Consider the following 25,675-nt stretch of genomic DNA (forward strand, 5'->3'; position numbering starts at 1 on the left):
AAATAAAAAAGTACTGCACACACAGCTAAAGTGGCACAAAGGGCTCTGTCAGGAAGAAAAATGACTTTCTTTTATGAGCTGGGTAGCTCACATGGAAAAAAAATAAAAAAAATATATCATCTCCTCTCCTGCGTCTCTGTAATGAGCAGGGTGGATAAAAATTAATGATTTAAAAAAAAATAATAATAAAAAAGGGGATAAAACAAAATGTATGCTTACCTGATAAACGTATTTCTTTCTTGACACGGTGAGTCCACGGATCATCTAATTACTATTAAATTAAAGTGGTTTCTGAGGAAAAATCTTTCTAAAGATGGTTTTCTATTTAAGATTCATTGTAATCCAAACCTTATTTATCCTGAAATAAGATTAGTTTTTGATTATGTAGCATGAGGCTGTGATGTTTGTTTTTGGTAAATTAATTCTATGAATCCACTCACAGTGGTATGCTTTCTCAGAGGTTTCTGTAAGATTATTTTTGGAATTTTTCTGTCTACAAGATATTATTACATATACTTGGTTTTGTAGTTCTCAAAACTAAATTTGTGTCTGCAGAAATAGTTTACCCCTTCTTCACGCACAACAGTGTTATAAAATAAATATACAAAAGCTGAGACAGGGAGCTTTAAGGGAGATAAACCCCAACTTTGTCTTAAGATTTAGATAAAGCATTCAATTTTAAACAACTTTCAGATTTAATTCTGTTATCAAATTTCTCATTTTATTTATTCCTTTTATTGAATGAACAGTAATGCACTACTGGGAGCTAGCTGAACACAATAAGATGCATATATGTGTAGCCACCAATCAACAGCTAGCTCCCAGTAGTTCATTGCTGCTCCTGAGCCTACCTATGTCTGCTTTTCAACAAAGGATACCAAGAGAATTAATCAACTTAGATAATAGATGCACATTGGAACGTTATTTTGAATTAAGGGGACATTGTACTCCTGAATTTGTATTGTTTAAAATAATAGATAATCCCTTTATTACCCATTCCCCCATTTTGCATAACCAACACAGTTATAATACACTTGTTACCTCTGTAATTACCTTGTATCTAAGCCTCTGCCCTCTTATTTCAGTTCTGTTGACAAACTTGCATTTTGGCCAATCACTTCTGACTAAATAACTCCATGAGTGAGCACAATGTTATCTATATGGCACACATGTACTAGCGCTGTCTAGCTGTGAAATACTGTCAAACTGCACTGAGATAAGAGGCCGCCTTCAAGGGCTTAGAAATTAGCATATGAACCTACCTAGGTTTAGCGTTCATCAAAGAATATCAAGTGAACAAAGCAAATAAAGGTAATTTGGAAAGTTGTTTAAAATTGTATCTGAATCATGAAAGTTTAATTCTAACTAGACTGTCCCTTTAATCCCATTGTTCCCTTGCAATTCTATGTACACAGAATCAAGCCCTTACTAAGTTTTAGAAGCTAAAGGACCTAAGTGTGAGGAGTAAGGGTCATTACGTAAAAATTAAAGTAAAATTTATAAAGTCAAGAAAGGGACAGTAAAGTCCAAATTAAACGATTCAGATAGAGCATTCAATTTTAAACAACTTTACTTCTGTTATCAAATTTGCTTTGTACTCATGGTTTCTTTTATTGAAGAGTAAAATGAGTAAGGCTAGCTCAGTAGTGTGCACACGTCTTTAGTACTCTATGGCAATAGTGCTTTGTAACATTGTATAGTAAAGCTACAAATAATGTTACAAACTTTTATGTAGAAAAAACATTATTTTTTTAATTTTTTTGTAAATCAAATCCACCCTGTGCACAATTAAAGGGATAGCAAAGTCAAAATTAATCTTGCATGATTCAGATAGAGCATATCATTTAATACACTTTTTTAAATTCACTTCTATTTTCAAATTTGCTTCGTTCTCTTGGTATCCCTTGTTGAAAAAGAATATGCACATATCCAACACTAGTGGGAGCTAGCTGCTGATTGGTACCTACACACACTTGTCTCTCTTGTAATTAGCTATCTGGATGTGTTTAGCTAGCTGCCAGTAGTGCAATGTTGTTCCTTCAGTAAAGGATTGAAAGAGAATAAAGCAATTTTGATAGAAGTAAATGAAAGTTGATTACAATTGTGTGATCTATATGAATCATGAAATACAATTTTGGGGTTTCCTCTCCCTTTAAGACAAAGCATAGAGTCCATCAGGAAATAAAGAATTTAAACGTTTGTGATGGAACATTTTAAGTGTCACCCCAAAATACTTTCTGTACCTGTTGGCCCCTATCAAAACTGTAGTGATGGGCTTAATTATTCAAGGTTTGTAGTCATAGGGAAAAACTCCATGCACATTTCTTCAAAAATATGTTGATAGAGAATTCCTGCTTATTAGGACAATTATTCAACTTCTTTCTAACAAAGCTGTATATGAAGCCTTGTATTTCTTTTTTAAATGCTTCGACTTGTGAAGATGGCAGTGTGTTATTTATAGTTTAGTTTATTCAGAAAAAAAACTCATCTGTGGCTTTGTTATACTATAACAAAATATGCACTTTTTTTGCATTACAATTTGAGAAGAGAGACTTAACAAAATGTAACTGTGTTCCAGATAAAAGAATCCATTGTTGGTGACATCAGGCGAGAGATTGTAAGTGGGCTGTTGGCAGCAGTTTCCTCTCCAATGCGGTCCTTGGATGGAAAAACTGATGGGCGGATTTAAATGGTAAGAACTCTCTAGTTACTTGTGTAATCAAGGAAGATGGTGTTTGTTTTATGGTGACCAAAAGTAAAGTTCTTTCTTTCATGTAATTAGCAAGAGTCCATGAGCTAGTGACGTATGGGATATACATTCCTACCAGGAGGGGCAAAGTTTCCCAAACCTTAAAATGCCTATAAATACACCCCTCACCACACCCACAATTCAGTTTTACAAACTTTGCCTCCGATGGAGGTGGTGAAGTAAGTTTGTGCTAGATTCTACGTTGATATGCGCTCCGCAGCAAGTTGGAGCCCGGTTTTCCTCTCAGCGTGCAGTGAATGTCAGAGGGATGTGAGGAGAGTATTGCCTATTTGAATGCAGTGATCTCCTTCTAAGGGGTCTATTTCATAGGTTCTCTGTTATCGGTCGTAGAGATTCATCTCTTACCTCCCTTTTCAGATCGACGATATACTCTTATATATACCATTACCTCTGCTGATTCTCGTTTCAGTACTGGTTTGGCTATCTGCTATATGTAGATGAGTGTCCTGGGGTAAGTAAGTCTTATTTTCTGTGACACTCCTAGCTATGGTTGGGCACTTTGTTTATAAAGTTCTAAATATATGTATTCAAACATTTATTTGCCTTGACTCAGAATGTTCAACTTTCCTTATTTTTCAGACAGTCAGTTTCATATTTGGGATAATGCATTTTAATTTAACATTTTTTACCTTAAAATTTGACTTTTTCCCTGTGGGCTGTTAGGCTCGCGGGGGCTGAAAATGCTTCATTTTATTGCGTCATTCTTGGCGCGGACTTTTTTGGCGCAAAAATTCTATTTCCGTTTCCAGCGTCATACGTGTCGCCGGAAGTTGCGTCATTCTTTGACGTTATTTTGCGCCAAAAATGTCGGCGTTCCGGATGTGGCGTCATTTTTGGCGCCAAAAAGCATTTAGGCGCCAAATAATGTGGGCGTCTTATTTGGCGCGAAAAAATATGGGCGTCACTTTTGTCTCCACATTATTTAAGTCTCATTTTTTATTGCTTCTGGTTGCTAGAAGCTTGTTCTTTGGCATTTTTTTTCCCATTCCTGAAACTGTCATTTAAAGGAATTTGATCAATTTTGCTTTATATGTTGTTTTTTTCTTTTACATATTGCAAGATGTTCCACGTTGCAACTGAGTCAGAAGATACTTCAGGAAAATCACTGCACAGTGCTGGAGCTACCAAGCTAAGTGTATCTGCTATAAACTTTTGGTATCTGTTTCTCCAGCTGTTATTTGTATTGCATGTCATGTCAAACTTATTAATGCAGATAAAATTTCCTTTAGTACTGTTACATTACCTGTTGCTGTTCCGTCAACATCTAATTTTCAGAGTGTTCCTGATAACATAAGAGATTTTATTTTTTAATCCATTAAGAAGGCTATGTCTGTTATTTCTCCTTCTAGTATACATAAAAGTCTTTTAAAACTTCTCTTTTTTCAGATGAATTTTTAAATGAACATCATCATTCTGATACTGATAATGGTTCTTCTGGTTCAGAGGTTTCTGTCTCAGAGGTTGATGCTGATAAATCTTTGTATTTGTTCAAGATGGAATTTATTCGTTCTTTACTTAAAGAAGTGTTATTTGCATTAGAAATAGAGGATTCTGGTCCTCTTGATACTAAATGTAAACGTTTAAATAAGGTTTTTTAAATCTCCTGTAGTTATTCCAGAAGTGTTTTATCTCCCTGATGCTATTTCTGAAGTAATTTCCAGGGAATGGAATAATTTGGGTAATTTATTTACTCCTTCTAGACGTTTAAGCAAATTATATCCTGTGCCATCTGACAGATTAGAGTTTTTTGGGACAAAAATCCCTAAGGTTATGGGGCTGTCTCTACTCCTGCTAATGTACTACTATTCCTACAGCAGATAGTACTTCATTTAAGGATCCTTTAGATAGGAAAATTGAATCCTTTCTAAGAAAAGCTTACTTATGTTCAGGTAATCTTCTTAGACCTGCTATATTTTTAGCGGATGTTGCTGCAGCTTCAACTTTTTGGTTAGAAGCTTTAGCGCAACAAGTAACAGATCATAATTTTATAGCATTATTATTATTCTATAACATGCTAATAATTTTGTTGGTGATACCATCTTTTGATATCATTAGAGTTGATGTCAGGTATATGTCTCTAACTATTTTAGCTAGAAAAGCTTTATGGATTAAACTTGGAATGCTGACATGTCTTCTAAGTCAACTTTGCTTTCCCTTTCTTTCCAGGGTAAATAATCATTTTCGTTCCTTTCCTCACAAGGAACAAAAGCCTGATCCTTCATCCTCAGGAGCGGTATCAGTTTGGAAACTATTTCCAGTTTGGAATATATCCAAGCCTTATAGAAACCTATAGCCAGCTCCTAAGTACCTATGAAGGTGCGGCCCTTATTCCAGCTCAGCTGGTATGGGGCAGATTACGTTTTCTTCAAAGAAATTTGGATCAATTCCGTTCTTAATCTCTGGTTTCAGAAACATTGTTTCAGAAAGGTACAGAATTGGCTTCGAGTTAAGGCCTCCTGCTAAGAGATTCTTTTCTTTCCCGTGTCCCAGTTAACACAGCAAAGGCTCAGCATTTCTGAAATGTGTTTCAGATCTAGAGTTGGCTGGAGTATTTATGCCAGTTCCAGTTCTGGAACAGGGGCTGGGGTTTTATTTTATCTCTTCATTGTACCAAAGAAGGTCAATTCCTTCAGACCAGTTCCGGATCTATCATTATTGAATCGTTATGTAAGGATACCAACATTCAAGATGGTTACTGTAGGACTATCCTGCCTTTTGTTTAGCAAGGGCATTATATGTCTACAATAGATTTACAGGATGTGTATCTGCATATTCTGATTCATCCAGATCACTTTTAGTGTCTGAGATTCTCTTTTTAGACAAGCATTACCAGTTTTTGTGGCTCTACCGTTTGGCCTAGCCTCAGTTCCAAGAATTTTTTTCAAAGGTTCTCGGTGCCCTTCTTTCTGTAATCAGAGAATAGGGTTTTGGTATTTCCTTATTTGGACGATATCTTGGTACTTGCTCAGTCTTCTCATTTTCGAAGAATCTCATACGAATCGACTTGTGTTGTTTCTTCAAGTTCATGGTTGGAGGATCAATTTACCAATCAGTTCATTGATTCCTCAGACAAGGGTAACCTTTTTAGGTTTCTAGATAAATTCAGTGTCTATGACTCTGTCCTTGTCAGACAAGAGAAGTTTAACATTGATATCAGCTTGTCAAAACCTTCAGTCACAATCATTCCCTTTGGTAGCCTTATGCATGGAAATGTTGGGTCTTAGGACTGCCGCATCAGATGCGATCTCCTTTGCTCGTTTTCACATGCGACCTCTTCAGCTCTGTATGCTGAACCTATGGTGCAGGGATTACTCAAAGATATCTCAATTAATATCTTTAAACCGATTTTACAACACTCTCTGACATGGTGGACAGATCACCATCGTTTAGTTCAGGGGGCTTCTTTGTTCTCCGACCTGGACTATAATCTCAACAGATGCAAGTCTTACAGGTTGGGGAGCTGTGTGGGGGTATCTGACGGGTGAGATTTCCGATCAATATTTTGGAACTCCGTGCAATTTTCAGAGCTCTTCAGTCTTGGCCTCTTCTGAAGAGAGAGTTGTTCATTTGTTTTCAGATAGACAATGTCACAACTGTGGCATACATCAATCATCAAGGAGGGACTCACAGTCCTCTGGCTATGAAAGAAGTATCTCGAATTTTGGTTTGGGCGGAATCCAGCTCCTGTCTAATCTCTGCGGTTCATATCCCAGGTATGGACAATTGGAAAGCGGATTATCTCAGTCGCCAAACGTTGCATCCGGGCGAATGGTCTCTTCACCCAGAGGTATTTCTTCAGATTGTTCAAATGTGGGAACTTCCAGAAATAGATCTGATGGCTTCTCATCTAAACAAGAAACTTCCCAGGTATCTGTCCAGATCCCGGGATCCTCAGGCGGAGGCAGTGGATGCATTATCACTTCCTTGGAAGTATCATCCTGCCTATATCTTTCCGCCTCTAGTTCTTCTTCCAAGAGTAATCTCCAAGATTCTGAAGGAATGCTCGTTTGTTCTGCTGGTAGCTCCGGCATGGCCTCACAGGTTTTGGTATGCGGATCTTGTCCGGATGGCCTCTTGCCAACCGTGGACTCCGTTAAGACCAGACCTTTTGTCTCAAGGTCCTTTTTTCCATCAGGATCTGAAATCCTTAAATTTAAAGGTATGGAGATTGAACGCTTGATTCTTAGTCAAAGAGGTTTCTCTGACTCTGTGATTAATACTATGTTACAGGCTCGTAAATCTGTATCCAGAGAGATATATTATAGAGTCTGGAAGACTTATATTTCTTGGTGTCTTTCTCATCATTTTTCTTGGCATTCTTTTAGAATACCGAGAATATTACAGTTTCTTCAGGATGGTTTAGATAAGGGTTTGTCCGCAAGTTCCTTGAAAGGTCAAATCTCTGCTCTTTCTGTTCTTTTTTACAGAAAGATTGCTATTCTTCCTGATATTCATTGTTTTGTACAAGCTTTGGTTCGTATAAAGCCTGTCATTAAGTCAATTTCTCCTCCTTGGAGTTTGAATTTGGTTCTGGGGGCTCTTCAAGCTCCTCCATTTGAACCTATGCATTCATTGGATATTAAATTACTTTCTTGGAAAGTTTTGTTCCTTTTGGCCATCTCTTCTGCCAGAAGAGTTTCTGAATTATCTGCTCTTTCTTGTGAGTCTCCTTTTCTGATTTTTCATCAGGATAAGGCTGTGTTGCGAACTTCTTTTGAATTTTTACCTAAGTTGTGAATTCCAACAACATTAGTAGAGACATTGTGGTTCCTTCATTATGTCTTAATCCTAAGAATTCTAAGGAGAAATCGTTGCATTCTTTGGATGTTATTAGAGCTTTGAAATATTATGTTGAAGCTACTAAGTCTTTCCGAAAGACTTCTAGTTTATTTGTTATCTTTTCCGGTTTTAGAAAGGCCAGACAACTTCTGTCATTTCTTTGGCATCTTGGTTGAAATCTTTAATTCATCTTGCCTATGTTGAGTCGGGTAAGACTCCGCCTCATAGGATTACAGCTCATTCTACTAGGTCAGTTTCTACTTCCTGGGAGTTTAGGAATGAAGCTTCGGTTGATCAGATTTGCAAAGCGGCAACTTGGTCCTCTTTGCATACTTTTACCAAATTCTACCATTTTGTTGTATTTTCTTCTTCTGAAGCAGTTTTTGGTAGAAAAGTACTTCAGGCAGCGGTTTCAGTTTGAATCTTCTGCTTATGTTTTTCATTAAACTTTATTTTGGGTGTGGATTATTTTCAGCAGGAATTGGCTGTCTTTATTTTATCCCTCCCTCTCTAGTGACTCTTGTGTGGAAAGATCCACATCTTGGGTAGTCATTATCCCATACGTCACTAGCTCATGGACTCTTGCTAATTACATGAAAGAAAACATAATTTATGTAAGAACTTACCTGATAAATTCATTTCTTTCATATTAGCAAGAGTCCATGAGGCCCGCCCTTTTTTTGTGGTGGTTATGATTTTTTTGTATAAAGCACAATTATTCCAATTCCTTATTTTATATGCTTTCGCACTTTTTTCTTATCACCCCACTTCTTGGCTATTCGTTAAACTGAATTGTGGGTGTGGTGAGGGGTGTATTTATAGGCATTTTAAGGTTTGGGAAACTTTGCCCCTCCTGGTAGGAATGTATATCCCATACGTCACTAGCTCATGGACTCTTGCTAATATGAAAGAAATGAATTTATCAGGTAAGTTCTTACATAAATTATGTTTTTCTCCAACATTGGTGTGTCCGGTCCACGGCGTCATCCATTACTTGTGGGAATATTCTCTTCCCCAACAGGAAATGGCAAAGAGCACAGCAAAAGCTGTCCATATAGCCCCTCCTCAGGCTCCGCCCCCCCAGTCATTCTCTTTGCCGCTCTGAACAAGTAGCATCTCCACGGAGATGGTGAAGAGTATGTGGTGTTTGTTTGTTGTTTTTTATTCTTCTATCAAAAGTTTGTTATTTTGAAATAGTACTGGTTGTGCTATTTAGTTTGAAACAGAAAGAGATGAAGAGTTCTGTTTAAAAGAGGAGTATGATTTTAGCAGTAGTAACTAAAATCAATTGCTGTTCCCACGCAGGACTGTTGAGCCCAGAGAACTTCAGTTGGGGGGAACAGTTTACAGACTTTTATGCTCAAGGTATGACTAGCCATTTTTCTAACAAGACTGTAATGCTGGAAGGCTGTCATTTTCCCTCATGGGGATCGGTAAGCCATTTTCTTAGACTCAAAAAGAATAAAGGGCTTATTATGGGCTATTAACTGGTGGACACTCTTAAGGGCTAAATCGATTGCTTATTTAAGTATTTATTTACAGTTTGAAGTGGATTTCACACTTTTTATTATTTGGGGAACGTTTTTAACGCCAGGCACTAGTTAAGACACCTTCCCAGTCAGGAAGGGCCTTTCACTGTAGTAGGCAGAGCCTCATTTTTGCGCCATTATTGCGCAGTTTCTTTTGAGTGCAGTGCATGCAGCTGCATGTGAGAGGGTATGGTATCCACTGAAAACGTTCCTGGATGGCTTGAATTGGTATCGTATACCCCCCTGGGATAGGTGAAGTCGCAACAAACGCTGTGGCTGGGACTGTAGTGGGGTTAAAATTGCAAACGGCTCCGTTTGGGGTGCAATACTTTGAATACATTAAGACACTGTGGTGAAAATTTGGTAAAGATTGGATAATTCCTTCATAGTTTTTCACATATTCAGTAATAAAGTGTGCTCTGTTTAACATTTAAAGAGACAGTAACGGTTTTGTTTAAAAACGGTTTTTGTGCTTTATTAACCAGTTTAAGCCTGTCTAACATGTCTGTACCTTCAGATAGATCATGTTCTGTATCTATGGAGGCCAAGGTGGTTCCTCCTTCAAATGTATGTGATAATTGTGCCATGGCGTCCAAACAGAGTAAGGACAGTACTGTCACATTTAGTAAGGTTGCCCAGGATGATTCCTCAAATGAAGGAAGTAGGGATAGTTCTGCATCCTCTCCTTCTGTGTCTATACCAGTTATGCCTGGGCAGGCGACCCCTAGTACTTCTAGCGTGCCAATGCTTGTTACTATGCAACAATTAACGGCAGTAATGGATAACTCCATAGCTAATATTTTATCCAAAATGCCAGCATTTCAGAGAAAGCGTGATTGCTCAGTTTTAAACACTGTAGAGCAGGAGGGCGCTGATGATAATTTATCTGTCATACCCTCACACCAGTCTGAAGTGGCAGTGAGGGAGGGTTTGTCAGATGGAGAAATTTCTGATACAGGAAGAATTTCTCAGCAGGCAGAGCCTGATGTTGTGACATTTAAATTAGAGCATCTCCACGCATTACTTAAGGAGGTGCTATCTACTCTGGATGATTGTGACAATTTGGTCATCCCAGAAAAATTGTGCAAGATGGACAAATTCCTAGAGGTCCCGGTGCACCCTTATGCCTTTCCGATACCTAAAAGGATGGCGGACATAGTGAATAAGGAGTGGGAGAAGCCAGGCATACCTTTTGTCCCTCCTCTTATATTTAAGAAATTGTTCCCCATGGTCGACTCCAGGAAGGACACATGGCAAACAGTCCCTAAGGTCGAGGGGGCGGTTTCTACACTAGCCAAACGCACGACTATTCCCATTGAGGACAATTGTGCTTTCAAAGATCCTATGGATAAAAAATTGGAGGGTTTGCTTAAAAAGATTTTTGTACAGCAAGGTTACCTCCTTCAACCAATTTCGTGCATTATTCCTGTCACTACAGCTGCGTGTTTCTGGTTCGAGGAACTGGAAAAGTCGCTCAGTAAGGAGACTCCATATGAGGGGGTCATGGACAGAATTCACGCACTTAAGTTAGCCAATTCCTTTATTTTAGATGCCGCTTTGCAGTTAGCGAGATTAGCGGCGAAAAATTCAGGGTTTGCAATTGTGGCGCGCAGAGCGCTCTGGCTAAAGTCTTGGTCGGCGGATGTATCTTACAAGACAAAATTGCTTAATATCCCTTTCAAAGGTAAGAACCTTTTTGGGCCAGTATTGAAAGAAATTATTTCAGACATCACTGGGGGAAAGGGCCATGCCTTTCAAGGCTAAGAATAAGTCCAATTTTCGTTCCTTACGCAATTTCAGGAACGGACCGGCTTCCAACTCTGCAGCCTCTAGACAAGAGGGTAACGCTTCCCAGACTAAACCAGCTTGGAAACCAATGCAAGGCTGGAACAAGGGTAAACAGGCCAAGAAGCCTGCTGCTGCTACCAAGACAGCATGAAGGGGTAGCCCCCGTTCCGGGACCGGATCTAGTAGGGGGCAGACTCTCTCTCTTTGCTCAGGCTTGGGCAAGAGATGTTCAGGATCCCTGGGCACTAGAAATAGTCTCTCAGGGTTATCTTCTAGAATTCAAGGAACTACCCCCAAGGGGAAGGTTCCACATGTCTCACTTATCTTCAAACCAAATAGAGACAGGCATTCTTACATTGTGTAGAAGACCTGTTAAAGATGGGAGTGATACACCCAGTTCCAGCTGTGGAACAAGGTCAGGGGTTTTACTCAAACCTGTTTGTAGTTCCCAAAAAAGAGGGAACTTTCAGACCAATTCTGGATTTAAAAATTCTAAACAAATTTCTCAGAGTTCCATCGTTCAAAATGGAAACCATTCGAACAATTTTACCTACAATCCAGGATGGTCAATATATGACTACCATGGATTTAAAGGATGCGTATCTACATATTCCTATCCACAAAGATCATCATCAGTTCCTAAGGTTTGCCTTTCTGGACAAACATTATCAGTTCGTGGCTCTCCCATTCGGACTAGCCACTGCTCCCAGAATTCTCACAAAGGTGCTTGGGTCCCTTCTGGCATTGCAGTGGCACCTTATCTGGACGACATTCTAATTCAAGCGTCGTCTCTTTCCAAGGCAAAGGCTCATACAGACATTGTTCTAGCCTTTCTCAGATCTCACGGGTGGAAGGTGAACGTAGAAAAGAGTTCCCTGTCTCCGTCGACAAGAGTTCCCTTTTTGGGAACAATAATAGATTCTTTAGAAATGAAGATCTTCCTGACAGAAGTCAAAGTCAAAGCTTCTAAACGCTTGTCAAGTTCTTCACTCTATTCTGCAGCCTTCCATAGCTCAGTGCATGGAAGTAGTAGGGTTGATGGTTGCAGCAATGGACATAGTTCCTTTTGCTCGAATTCATCTAAGACCATTACAACTGTGCATGCTCAATCAGTGGAATGGGGACTATGCAGACTTGTCTCCAAAGATTCAAGTAGACCAGATGACCAGAGACTCACTCCGTTGGTGGTTGTCCCAGGATCACCTGTCTCAGGGAATGAGTTTCCGCAGACCAGAGTGGGTCATTGTCACGACCGACGCCAGTCTATTAGGCTGGGGCGCGGTCTGGGATTCCCTGAAAGCTCAGGGTCTATGGTCTCGGGAAGAGTCTCTTCTCCCGATAAACATCCTGGAACTGAGAGCGATATTCAATGCTCTCCGGACTTGGCCTCAACTAGCGAAGGCCGGATTCATAAGATTCCAGTCAGACAACATGACGACTGTAGCTTACATCAACCATCAGGGGGGAACAAGGAGTTCCTTGACGATGAGAGAGGTATCCAAAATCATCAAATGGGCGGAGGATCACTCCTGCCACCTATCTGCAATTCACATCCCAGGAGTAGACAACTGGGAGGCGGATTATCTGAGTCGTCAGACTTTCCATCCGGGGGAGTGGGAACTCCACCCGGAGGTTTTTGCCCAGTTGACTCAATTATGGGGCATTCCAGACATGGATCTGATGGCGTCTCGTCAGAACTTCAAGGTTTCTTGCTACGGGTCCAGATCCAGGGATCCCAAGGCGACTCTAGTGGATGCATTAGTGGCGCCTTGGTCGTTCAACCTAGCTTATGTGTTTCCACCGTTCCCTCTCCTTCCCAGGCTTGTAGCCAGGATCAAACAGGAGAAGGCCTCAGTGATTCTGATAGCTCCTGCGTGGCCGCGCAGGACTTGGTATGCAGACCTGGTGAATATGTCATCGGCTCCACCATGGAAGCTACCTTTGAGACAGGATCTTCTAGTACAAGGTCCATTCGAACATCCAAATCTAGTTTCTCTGCAGCTGACTGCTTGGAAATTGAACGTTTGATTTTATCCAAGCGTGGGTTTTCAGATTCAGTGATAGATACTCTGGTCCAAGCCAGAAAACCTGTAACTAGAAAGATTTACCATAAAATATGGAAAAAATATATCTGTTGGTGTGAATCCAAGGGATTCTCCTGGAGTAAGATTAAAATTCCTAAAATCCTCTCCTTTCTCCAAGAAGGTTTGGATAAGGGATTGTCAGCGAGTTCTCTAAAAGGACAGATTTCTGCTTTATCTGTCTTGTTACACAAACGACTGGCAGCTGTGCCAGATGTACAAGCTTTTGTACAGGCTTTGGTCAGAATCAAGCCCGTTTACAGACCTTTGACTCCTCCTTGGAGTCTAAATTTAGTTCTTTCAGTTCTTCAAGGGGTTCCGTTTGAACCCTTACATTCCATAGATATCAAGTTACTATCTTGGAAAGTTCTGTTTTTGGTTGCTATTTCTTCTGCAAGAAGAGTTTCTGAATTATCTGCTTTGCAGTGTGATCCACCCTATCTGGTGTTCCATTCAGAAAAAAAGGTTGTTTTGCGTACTAAGCCTGGTTTTCTTCCGAAGGTTGTTTCCAACATGAATATTAACCAGGAAATAGTTGTTCCTTCTCTCTGTCCGAATCCAGTTTCAAAGAAGGAACGTTTGTTACACAATTTTGATGTAGTTCGTGCTTTAAAGTTCTATTTAGAAGCAACTAAGGATTTTAGACAAACCTCATCTTTGTTTGTCGTTTACTCTGGTAAGAGGAGAGGACAAAAAGCTACGGCTACCTCTCTTTCTTTCTGGCTGAAAAGCATTATCCGATTGGCTTATGAGACTGCCGGACGGCAGCCTCCTGAACGAGTCACAGCTCACTCCACTAGAGCTGTGGCTTCCACATGGGCCTTCAAGAACGAGGCTTCTGTTGATCAGATATGTAAGGCAGCGACTTGTTCTTCTCTGCACACTTTTGCCAAATTTTACAAATTTGATACTTTTGCTTCTTCGGAGGCTGTTTATGGGAGAAAGGTTTTGCAAGCCGTGGTGCCTTCCGTTTAGGTAACCTGATTTGCTCCCTCCCTTCATCCGTGTCCTAAAGCTTTGGTATTGGTTCCCACAAGTAATGGATGACGCCGTGGACCGGACACACCAATGTTGGAGAAAACAGAATTTATGCTTACCTGATAAATTACTTTCTCCAACGGTGTGTCAGGTCCACGGCCCGCCCTGTTTTTTTAATCGGGTTTGAAATATTTCTTTCTCTATACACTACAGTCACCACGGCACCCTATAGTTTCTCCTTTTTTTCTCCTAACCGTCGGTCGAATGACTGGGGGGCGGAGCCTGAGGAGGGGCTATATGGACAGCTTTTGCTGTGCTCTTTGCCATTTCCTGTTGGGGAAGAGAATATTCCCACAAGTAATGGATGACGCCGTGGACCGGACACACCGTTGGAGAAAGTAATTTATCAGGTAAGCATAAATTCTGTTTTTTTAAATGTGATTTGTTCAGCTCAACTTATTGATAAATGGAGAAGACTACTGTCCGGAATAAATTTGATCTTTTTTAGTAAATTTGTCAAACTGAAGTTGGAGATCTGGGATTCTCGTACATTTTAAAATCAAATTTTTCAAAAGTGATTACAATATTATTTCTCAATAAATAAGATATTAGATACAATGCCAATGTACATTATAAAGAAATCTATTACAGGTAGAAAACCCTTTATTCAAACTTCTTGGGACCAGAAAAGGTTTGGATTTTTGGAGTATTTGCATCTGTAAAATGTTTGGAGAGGGGCTGAACCAAGTGTAAACAATAATCTTATGTCATACATGCAATATTTACATGTCATAATTTTTGTAGTTTTTATATAATTTTTAATACTTTTGTATACATAGTACCCTCATAAAGATAATCAGAAAGGTAATATGTGTTTTAAATAAATATAGACTATTTGTATTTTAGAACCAAAAAAAAAAACAGATTAAAGACACAGGCAGAGGAAAAATAGTAAATTTTGATACTTTGAAAAATAAATATATTAATTAAAAGTTTGGATTTCAGAATGTTTGTTTTTTGGAATTCCGGATTTGGTGATTTGTACTTATAATATTTGTCTGTTTTTAATAGCCATTAATTTATATGCAGCCCTTACAACTTCTAAAACACTGTTCCTTGGCCTATGTCAGAAAGTTGTGCACCAGTGACACAGTATAAATTAATATTCCATCAGTGACATAGATGCTGACATAAAACATTTACTCTATAAAAAATATTTTTTTATAGTATTTTACCTGAATTGACTCCTCCAAATTAAGCAAGTTGGGGCAGTTTAGCTGTTTATAAAAATTAGCAGATAAATTAGTGTGTGTGTGTGTGTGTGTATATATATATATATATATATATATATATATATATATATATATATATATATATCTCTCTCTCTCTCTCTCTCTCTCTCTCTCTCTCTCTCTCTATATATATATATATATATATATATATATATATATATATATATATATATATATATATATATATATATATAGTAATTACAAGTTATTAATGTGCTGTTTAGGAAAAATGACTGTTTTTGCACATGTTTTCTATATCTAGAATGCATGAATTGCATATAGTTTTATTCAGCTTTTTTAGATTAAATTTACATTATTTGTGTGATCAGCAATTATCAATTTTATATAAATTTGATATGACAGCAATGTAATTGATTGCACATAATCTGCAATGTTTCAACTGGTGAATTGACTGAATTAGGAGGCTTTTAATTGGGTCACGAAAGTCCAAAATTAAACTTTGTGATTCAGAAAGAGCATGCATTTTTTTTTTTTTTTTTAATAAACTTAACCAGTTTACTTCCATTATAAAATTGTGCAATCTTTTCTGTCCTATGAAATGAGTCCACTACATCATTCCAATTACTAGTGGGATATTCAACTACTGGCCAGTAGGAGGAGAGCACCCCAGCAAAGCTGTTAAGTGTAAGTGCCCTACCCATAACCCCCAGTCATTCAGTTTGCCTCTGACAATGGAGGTTGTGCAAAGTTAGTGTCTGAAGGATTTAATCCTTTTATGGGTTCTTTTCCTTGCAAGCAAGGATTGGGGTCTAGCTGTGTCCACGTCAATTTCTTGAGTAAGAGTAGTTGTGGCTTTTAGCAGTTAAAAGGCAGCGAGGAAGTCCTTTGCTTTACTTTTAACATCTTGCTACCCCTTTGCAGAAAGCCAGAGTTGGTTACTCTGTTCTTTCTTTTCCTACAGGTCTATGACAGCGACTTAGACGCCTGCCACACCTAGGGATCAGCATTCATCATGCATTTGGATCTAAGGTAAATGCTTTTGCCTTCTAGGTACAGGAGGATGCCAGCACTTAGGAGGTTAATCCTCTTTCAGATCCTTAATTTGGGACTTTATACTCCTTATTAGTTAAGGTGTCATATTTAGGACATGGCACTTAAAATTTTAGTATGAGTTATGGATATTTCTTTCATGTAATTGGCAAGAGTCCATGAGCTACTGACGTATGGCATATACAATCCTACCAGGAGGGGCAAAGTGTTCCAAACCTCAAAATGCCTATAAATACACCCCTCACCACACCCACAATTCAGTTTTACAAACTTTGCCTCCTATGGAGGTGGTGAAGTAAGTTTGTGCTAAGATTTCTACATTGATATGCGCTTCTCAGCATTGTTGAAGCCCGATTCCTCTGAGTACAGCGAATGTCAAAGGGATGTGAAGGGAGTATCACCTATTGAATACAATGGTTTTCCTCACGGGAGGTCTATTTCATGGTACTCTGTTATCGGTCGTAGAGATTCATCTCCTACCTCCCTTTTCAGATCGACAATATACTCTCATATACCATTACTTCTACTGATAACTGTTTCAGTACTGGTTTGGCTATCTGCTATATGTGGATGGGTGTCTTTTTCCGTAAATATGTTTTTATTACTTAAGACACCCCAGCTATGGTTTGGCACTTTATGCATTTATATAAAGTTCTAAATATATGTATTGTACTTATATTTGCCATGAGTCAGGTTCATGTATTTCCTTGTGCAGACTGTCAGTTTCATATTTGGGGAAAATAAACATTTTAAGAAATATTTTTTCTTACCTGGGGTTTAGTCTTTTTTTTTTTTCAGATTGATTATATTCTTCTTGCAAATTGCGGGCAGTACTAGGCCCGTGGGTGCGCCAAATGCTAGACTTTATTGCGTCATTCTTGGCTCAAGACTTTTTTGGCGCGAAAGTACGTCCGTTGGCTCAAGTTTGTCATTTCTGGCGGCGTAGTTGACGCCGAGTTCCTACACAGGGTTGCGTCGTTAGTGACGCAAGTGTGTCATTTCCGAGTGTTGTTGGCGCAAAAAAAATTTGGCACGTTGTGCGTTATACTTGGCGCCAAATTTATTCATTATTTTATTACCCCATTGCAATTTGCCTCTTGCCTTTTTCTATGTCAGAGGGCTATGCTATTTGCATTTTTTTTCTCATTCCTGAAACATATAAGGAAATTGATAATTTTGCTTTATATGTTGTTTTTTCTTTTACATTTTGCAAGCTGTCACAATCTGATCCTGTCTCAGAAGTATCTGTTGGAACGTTGCTGCCTGAGATCGGTTCCACCAAAGCTAAGTGCATTTGTTTTAAGATTGTGGAAATTATATCTCCGAATGTCATTTGTAATAGTTGTCATGATAAACTTTTACATGCAGACAATATATCCATCAGTAATAGTACATTGCCGGTTGCAGTTCCTTCAACTTCTAATGTACATAATATACCTATGAATTTAAAAAAAAAAATGTTACTGATTCTATTCAGAAGGCTTTGTCTGCATTCCCGCCTTCTAATAAACGTAAAAGATCTTTTAAAACTTCTCATAAAGTTGATGAAAATTCAAATGACCGACAACATACTGAATTATCCTCCTCTGATGAGGATATATCTGATTCAGAAGATCCTTCTTCAGATATTGACACTGACAAATTTACTGATTCATTTAAAATGGAGTATATTCGTTCTTTGTTAAAAGAAGTGTTAATTACTTTGGATATTGAGGAAGCCAGTCCTCTTGACGTTAAGACTAGTAAACATTTAAATGCTGTTTTTAAACCTCCTGTGGTTACTCCAGAGGTTTTTCCTATTCCTGATGCTATTTCTGATATGATTTCTAAGGAATGGAATAAGCCAGGTACTCCTTTTATTCCTTCTTCAAGGTTTAAAAAATTGTATCCTTTACCAGCAATTTCTATAGAGTTTTGGGAAAAGATCCCCAAGGTTGATGGGGCTATTTCTACTCTTGCTAAACGTACCACTATTCCTATGGAAGATAGTACTTATTTTAAAGATCCTTTAGATAGGAAACTTGAATCTTATCTAAGGAAAGCCTATCTATATTCAGGTCATCTTCTCAGGCCTGCAATTACTTTGGCTGATGTTGCGGCTGCATCAACTTTTTGGTTGGAGAATTTAGCACAACAAGAATTGGATCCTGACATGTCTAGCATTGTTCGCTTACTACAACATGCTAATCCATTTTATTTGTGATGCCATTTTTTATATCAAAATTGATGTTAGATCCATGTCTTTAGCTATTTTAGCTAGAAAAGCTTTGTGGTTTAAATCTTGGAATGCTGATATGACATCTGAGTATAGATTACTATCTCTTTCTTTCCAAGGTAATAATTTATTGGGTTCTCAGTTGGATTCTATTATTTCAACTGTTACTGGGGGAAAAGGAATTTTTCTGCCTCAGGATAAAAAACCTAAGGGTAAATCTAAGGCTTCTAACCGTTTTTGTTCCTTTCGTCAAAATAAGGAACAAAAATCTAATCCTTCCCCCAAGGAATCTGTTTCCAATTGGAAGCCTTCCTCAAATTGGAATAAATCCAAGCCTTTTAAGAAACCAAAGTCAGCCCCTAAGTCCGCAATAAAGGTGCGTCCCTCATTCCAGCTCAGCTGGTAGGGGGCAGGTTAAGGTTTTTCAAGGATATTTGGATAAATTCTGTCCAAAATCAATGGATTCAGAGCATTGTCTCTCAAGGGTATCGAATAGGATTCAGAGTAAGACCTCCTGTGAGAAGATTTTTTCTCTCGCGCATCCCAGCAAATCCAGTAAAAGTTCAGGCTTTCCTGAAGTGTGTTTCAGACCTGGAGTCTTCAGGGTTAATCATGCCAGTTCCTTTTCAGGAACAAGGTCTGGGGTTTTATTCAAATCTATTCATTGTCACAAAGAAGGAAAATTCATTCAGACCAGTCCTGGATCTGAAAATTTTGAATAGTTATGTAAGATTACCAACTTTCAAGATGGTGACTATAAAGGACTATTCTGCCTTTTGTTCAGCAAGGACATTATATGTCTACAATAGACTTGCAGGATGCATACCTTCATATTCCGATTCATCCAGAACAATATCAGTTCCTGAGATTCTCTTCTCTAGACAAGCATTACCAATTTGTTGCTCTTCCTTTTGGCCTAGCAACCGCTCCAATAATCTTTTCAAAGGTTCTAGGTGCCCTACTCTCTGTAATCAGAGAGCAGGGTATTGTAGTGTTTCTTTATTTGGACGATATCTTGGTACTAGCTCAGTCTTTACGTTCTGCAGAATCTCACATGAATCAACTAGTGTTGTTTGTTCAAAAACATGGTTGGAGGATCAATTTACCAAAAAGTTTCTTGATTCCTCAGACAAGGGTCACCTTTTTAGGTTTCCAGATAGATTGTGTTCTTGACTCTGTCTCTAACAGACAAGAGACGTTTGAAATTGGTTGCAGCTTGTCGGCACCTTCAGTCTCAGTCATTCCCTTCAGTGGCTATGTGCATGGAAGTTTTAGGCCTCATGACTGCAGCATCGGATGCAATTCCTTTTGCTCGTTTTCACATGAGACCTCTTCAGCTTTGTATGCTGAATCAATGGTGCAGGGATTATACAAAGATATCACAGTTAATATCCTTAAATCCCAATGTTCTACACTCTCTGACGTGGTGGTTAAATCACCAGCGTTTAGTTCAAGAGGCTTCCTTTGTTCGGCCAACCTGGACTGTGATCACTACAGATGCAAGTCTTTCAGGTTAGGGAGCTGTTTGGGGACCTCTGACAGCACAAGGGGTTTGGAAATCTCAAGAGGCGAGATTACCAATCAATATTTTAGAATATTTTGGATAAGGGTTTGTCTGCAAGTTCTTTGAAGGGACAAATCTCTGCTCTTTCTGTTTTATTTCACAGAAAGATTGCTAAACTTCCTGATATTCACTGTTTTGTACAGGCGTTAGTTCGTATTAAGCCTGTCATTAAATCAATTTCTCCTCCTTGGAGTCTTAATTTGGTTTTGAAGGCGTTACAGGCTCCTCCATTTGAGCCTATTCATTCTTTGGACATTAAACTACTTTCTTGGAAAGTGTTGTTCCTTTTGGCTATCTCTTCTGCTAGAAGAGTTTCTGAGCTATCTGCTCTTTCTTGTGAATCTCCTTTTCTGATTTTTCATCAGGATAAGGCGGTTTTGCGGACTTCATTTCAATTTTTACCTAAGGTTGTGAATTCTAACAACATTAGTAGAGAAATTGTTGTCCCTTCCTTGTGTCCTAATCCTAAGAATTCTTTGGAAAGATGCTTACATTCTTTGTATGTGGTAAGAGCTTTGAAATATTATGTTGAAGCTACTAAAGCTTTCAGGAAGACTTCTAGTCTATTTGTTTTATTTTCTGGTCCTAGGAAAGGTCAGACGGCTTCTGCTATTTACTTGGCTTCTTAGTTGAAGCTTTTGATTAATCAAGCTTATTTGGAGTCGTGTAAGACCCCGCCTCAGAGAATTACAGCTCATTCTACTAGATCAGTCTCCACTTTGTGGGCTTTTAAGAATGAAGCTTCAATTGATCAGATTTGCAAAGCGGCAACTTGGTCCTCTTTGCATACATTTACTAAATTCTACCGTGTTGATGTATTTGCTTCTTCAGAAGCAGTTTTTGGTAGAAAAGTTCTTCAGGCAGCTGTTTCAGTTTGATTCTTCTGCTGATGTTTTAAGTTTTTCTTGTCATTTAAAGAATAAACTTATATTTTGGGTGGATTATTTTTTCAGCGAATTATGGCTGCTGTTTATTTTTATCCCTCCCTCTCTAGTGACTCTTGCGTGGAGTTCCACATCTTGAGTATTGATATCCCATACGTCACTAGCTCATGGACTCTTGCCAATTACATGAAAGAAAACATAATTTATGTAAGAATTTACCTGATAAATTCATTTCTTTCATATTGGCAAGAGTCCATGAGGCCCACCCTTTTTTATGGTGGTTATGATTTTTTGTATAAAGCACAATTATTTCTAAATTCCTTTGTTGATGCTTTCTACTCCTTTCTTTATCACCCCACTGCTTGGCTATTCGTTAAACTGAATTGTGGGTGTGGTGAGGGGTGTATTTATAGGCATTTTGATTTTTGGGGAAACTTTGCCCCTCCTTGTAGGATTGTATATCCCATACGTCACTAGCTCATGGACTCTTGCCAATATGAACAAAATTAATTTATCAGGTAAATAATTACATAAATTATGTTTTTTTTTTGGCAAGGGAGTTTGAAGGTTTTTTTAATAGAGGATTCTTTATTGGTCACCTTTTATTTTTATTACATTTCTTAGAGGTTAAAATATTGCCTAAATATTTCATTTCTGGGCTACAGGAAATCATTTAGACAGTAGAGGAGATTGCCGCTTTGTTTTTCTCCTTAGTCAGTTTACTCGGTCTGTCAGCTTGCACGGTCTTACAGTGATGAGCCGTTTTTTTTTTTTTTAAATGCAGTTATTTTCGCACTCCTTTTTAGAGTGTTGACCGCACTTCCGCTTTTACGGAGCGGAGTGGTCATTCAGTTCAGCAGACGTCTTTGATCCTGCATGGTTTAGTGAAACAGCTTCCGTTTATACAGTGATTAGGAGTTTGTCACAGACGAATAGTAGTGGGATATTCTTCTGGCTGGTAGGAGCCTCCGACATCTGAGGCAGTTTTTACAAACGTGTATAATATTGATTGCAATATTTCTTTTTGTATTTTTTTGGGTGCAGCTTTGTATGCTCTAATAAAATAATTTTATGAAGCATTACGATTTGTTCTGCATTAAGATTTCCCTATATTACCCTGTATTTCTACATTACTACATTCCTCCATTTGCTCTCCTTCCACAAGTCATTGCTCGTATCAAACAGAAGAGAACATCAGTGATTCTAATAGCTCCTGCATGGCCTTGCAGGATCTGGTTCACGGATCTAGTGACAATTTCATCTCTACCTCCTTGGAGGTTACCTCTGAGGAAAGACCTTCTACTTCAGGGTCCTTTCCTCCATCCAAACCTAGATTCTCTGAAGCTAACTGCTTGGAGATTTAACACCTAGTTCTGTCTAAATGGCGTTTTTCTGAAACGGATTCAAGCTCGTAAACCGGTTGCTTGCAAGACTTACCATAAGATATGGCGTAAATATCTTTCTTGTTGTGAATCTAAGGGGTTCTCCTGGAGCCAGGTGAGGATTCCCTGGATTTTGACGTTTCTTCAGGATGGACTGGATAAGGGTTTATCGGTCAGTTCTCTAAAGGGTCAGATTTCTGCATTATCTATCCTTTTACACAAACGTCTGGCAGACTTACAGGCTTTGTACAGGCTCTGGTTAGAATCAGACCTGTGTTTAAACCTGTTGCTCCCCCAATGGAGCCTTAATTTAGTTCTTAAAGTGTTGCAGTAGGCTCAGTTTGAGCCTATGCATGTTGGTGATATAAAACTATTATCCTGGAAAGTTTTGTTTCTTGTTGCCATTTCTCCCGCTCGCAGAGTGTCTGAGCTTTCAGCTCTGCAGTGTGATTCCCCGTACCTTATTTTTCATGCTGATAAGGTGGTCCTTCGTACTAAATTGGGGTTTCTCCCTAAGGTAGTATCGGATCGAAATATTAATCAGGATATTGTTGTTCCTCCTTTTTGTCCTAATCCTTCTCTAAAGGGAAGTCTCTTGCATAACTTGGATGTTGTGCGGGCTCTAAAAAATTTTTCTCTGGTAAGCGTAAGGTTTAGAAGGCCACTTCTGTCTCTCTGGTTAAGAAGTTTGATTTGTTTAGCTTATGAGACTGCTGGACAGCAGCCTCCTGAGAGAATTATGGCTCATTCCACTAGGGCTGTCTCCTTTTCTTGGGCTTTCAAAAATTAATCTTCTGTGGAACAGATTTGCAAGGTGGCAACATGGTCCTCTCTGCATACTTTTTTCAAATTTGATACTTTTGCCTCAGGTTCTTTTGGGAGAAAAGTTCTTCAAGCGGTTGTGCCTTCCGTTTAGGTCCTCCTGCCTTTTTATCCCTCCCTGTTCATTTCGTGTCCTCTAGCTTGGGTATTGGTTCCCACTAGTTGTTAGAATGACCTTGTGGACTCTCCATGTCATAGGAAAGAAAACAAAATTTATGCTTACCTGATAAATTTTATTTATTTCCGGACATGGAGAGTCTACGACCCGCCCTATTTTAATTCTGCATTTTTTTTGAGTGAACTTCAGACATCCTTTTCACCCTTGTGTTTCTTCTTTTTTCCTTTTCCGTCAGCTGAATGACTGGGGGTTATGGGTAAGGCAGTTACACTTAACAGCTTTGCTGGGGTGCTCTTTGCCAGAAGTTGAATATCCCACTAGTAATTGGAATGATGTCGTGGACTCTCCATGTGAGAAAGAAAAATTTTTTATCAGGTAAGCATAAATTTTGTTTTTATATGAATACTTTGACACACCAGCTCCTACTTAGTATGTGCAAGAGTTCAGTGTATGAGTCTGTGATTGGCTGATGGCTGTCATATGATAGAAGTGTTTGGCAAATTTAATAGATATTTTGAAATTTGTTAGAAAAAATATCTATCACTCATTTAAAATTCAGACTAAGTGCTATTGCATTGTCTTTTTTTATTATTTATTAAGCACTTTTGATTATGAATTTCTACTGTACTTAACATTTTATAACTTTGGGTACACTAATCGATTTCCTTTTTTCCCCTAAGGTAATCTGAAATCCACTGAAATCCATTTATTTTGGAAAACATGCTAGAAGAATGAATGAAGCAGAATTTCAAGTCAAGCTAATTATTCAGGAGAGAGAATATGCTGCTGAAAAATGTACTCTACACACTCTGTGTATTGTGTTCCCCCCTCCTATGAGTAATGGAATATGTGTGTGTGTGTGTGAGTTTTTTAATTTGGGCACTTTGCTTAGCTTTGCCAATAAGAGAACCAGGGAGGTTTCATCTAATATTTATTTCAATGTACTGTGTTTCTATTGTATTTTGTTTTGTTTGTTTTTTTGTTTTTTTAACTAAAACTTGAAGATTTACTTTTCCAATTTCAAAATGACCTTCCCACTGCAAGAGGGAGTATGAATTGTTGCAAAGTATGCATTGCCAGGGGTGAAATGGTGAAACAACTGTATGTCTGGCTTTGACACTGACCTCCATGAGGTATAGACTGTGCAATACATGATTCACTTTGAGAGCTTTACAACAAATATTTTTTCTTCTGCTGTGTAGTGCCACTTTAAGCTAAGCATATGGAACATTTGCTGCATTACTTTCAAAGCGGAATTTGGTTTTGTAACTTGTTTAGTGGATTACTTGCATTTACCGAAAACTACTTTATGTTCTTACACTGAAAGATGTATTTTCGAACACAAGATTATTTAAACATTTTATTCCGTTTCCCATAGTTCAGTTCTTTTGTGTGCCATTTTTTAACACTATAATTTTTATTGATTTATTTCCCTGCTCTTTAAGACCTTGTCTTAAATGTGATTTATATTGATCATAAGTGTTGACTGGAAAAAAAACCTGTTAAAAATCTGGGATTTTTCCCCTTCTGATCTTCAGTGACACGCACACTATTTTTTCCTTGATCACTGTTTGGAGCTAAACTAAATGCTTGTTGGGAATGTTCAATCCAGGCCACTCAATGGCACAATTTTATGGAAATTGAGTTTAAACCTTGGTGGTTTTCATAATTTAGTGTATTCTGCTGAGTTTCAGTTAGAGAAGAATATAACTGTAAAATCTAAAACTGTACACACTTAAGTACACAAGGGCTGATTTCTAATTATATAAAATAAAGTATTTATTTTGCATACATATCTTTGTTGTTTTTATTCAAATGCTCATTGAGGTGCGTTTTTGTTTTCTTTATATATCTTGATGAACAATTTGCAACGCAAGTTAAATTTTTAAATTAGAAATGCACCCACTTATGGGGCAGTGGCACAATCACTCCCAACCCCTCCCTATAATGAGTTAGTCACAAGCCTGCCACAGTTGTCGCAGGGACCGGCCCCCTAGCCCCCCTCCTGTTGGGTCATCGAGAGACTCCTTACAGTGACATACACAGCACTGGATGGGCTATCCACTAGAAGCAGTCATCCCTTAAGCATAGTGAAATGGTTGTTGTGTGGACCAGTCCCTTTAGCCTCCTCCTGTTCAGCCTTCAATATACTCCTTTACATAGATCCTCTGCCTGTGATGTACTCAGAACTAAATGGGCTCTTTACTGGAAGCAGTCGATTTCTGCAGGTGGTAACCACAGTGAACAAATACATGCACGCCCATAGCTCACAGGCTATGTACACCATTCATGAGGTATATCATAACCACACACTCTAGACTTTACTAATACAGTTTAACAGTTTATGGAAGACCCTTTATTTTGGTTTTAAAATCCTCTTGGTAAAACTTTTTTTAGTTAAAAACAACAAAGAAAAACACTTATTTCGTAAAATGATGATGGTCCATAACATATGGGATATA

At 38.5% G+C, this 25,675-nt stretch overlaps 1 long non-coding RNA gene across 1 annotated transcript; it reads left to right on the forward strand.

Moving 5' to 3' along the window:
* The first annotated feature begins 2,576 nt into the window (after nucleotides 1-2,576).
* LOC128644166 (uncharacterized) lies at nucleotides 2,577-25,006 on the forward strand. Its single transcript, XR_008399939.1, has 2 exons — nucleotides 2,577-2,692; nucleotides 23,894-25,006. It is a non-coding gene; the product is annotated as an uncharacterized LOC128644166 (long non-coding RNA).
* Nucleotides 25,007-25,675: the final 669 nt, after the last annotated feature.

The sequence above is a fragment of the Bombina bombina genome, unplaced genomic scaffold, assembly GCF_027579735.1.
Source record: "Bombina bombina isolate aBomBom1 unplaced genomic scaffold, aBomBom1.pri scaffold_784, whole genome shotgun sequence".
NCBI lineage: Eukaryota > Metazoa > Chordata > Amphibia > Anura > Bombinatoridae > Bombina > Bombina bombina.